The sequence below is a fragment of the Diaphorina citri genome, unplaced genomic scaffold (assembly GCF_000475195.1).
Source record: "Diaphorina citri unplaced genomic scaffold, Diaci psyllid genome assembly version 1.1 scaffold21433, whole genome shotgun sequence".
NCBI lineage: Eukaryota > Metazoa > Arthropoda > Insecta > Hemiptera > Psyllidae > Diaphorina > Diaphorina citri.
The window spans coordinates 1-874 of record NW_007398781.1 but is presented as its reverse complement, the minus strand read 5'-3'; the positions used below and the strand labels follow the sequence as shown (position 1 = coordinate 874).

General features: G+C 40.6%; 1 pseudogene; it reads left to right on the top strand.

Annotated features, from left to right (window-relative positions):
* Positions 1-44: 44 nt before the first annotated feature.
* LOC103523388 lies at positions 45-866 on the top strand (annotated as a pseudogene).
* Positions 867-874: the final 8 nt, after the last annotated feature.

Below are 874 nucleotides of genomic sequence, written 5' to 3'. Positions count from 1 at the left end.
CTTTGGTAATTCATTTCTAAATCGCTTCCAGTGTTCACACATAGATGCCCCGATACTGAAATATGTATCATTTGTTGACACACCCGGTATTTTGTCTGGAGAGAAGCAACGTGTAGATAGAGGCTATGAGTTCACAGGTGTGTTGGAATGGTTTGCCGAACGTGTTGATAGAATTGTTCTGCTATTTGATGCAAATAAGCTAGATATCTCAGATGAGTTTAAGAGAGCAATAGAAGCTCTCAAGGGCCATGATGATAAAATCAGAATAGTTCTCAACAAAGCAGACAGTGTTGGTCATCAGGAATTACTTCGCATCTATGGTGCACTGATGTGGTCTCTAGGTAAAGTTCTCAACTCACCTGAAGTATCCAGAGTCTATGTAGGATCCTTCTGGGATGAACCTCTACGGTTTGACACAAATAGACGATTGTTTGAAGATGAAGAGCGAGACCTGTTTCAAGATATTCAAACACTTCCTCGAAATAGTGCAATAAGAAAACTCAATGATCTGGGAAAGCGCGCCCGTATTGCTAAAGTACATGCCTATATTATAGACAACCTCAAACAAAACATGCCTACCATGTTTGGGAAGAAGAGTAAACAGGATGAACTGATAGCAAACCTACCAAACCTGTTTGAACATATTCGTAAAACCTACAGTGTATCTGCAGGAGATTTCCCGGATGTGAAAAAGATGCAGGAGCAGCTTAAGAATTACAACTTTGACTCTTTCAGTTATCTGGATCCAGAGCTAATAGATACAGTTGACAAGATGATGGCGAATGACATTTGTAAAATCATGGCCATGATACCTAACGAGTCTGTGGAGAATGCTAATGTGATTGGCGCCAGCATATCTGATCTAGGTGAGGGT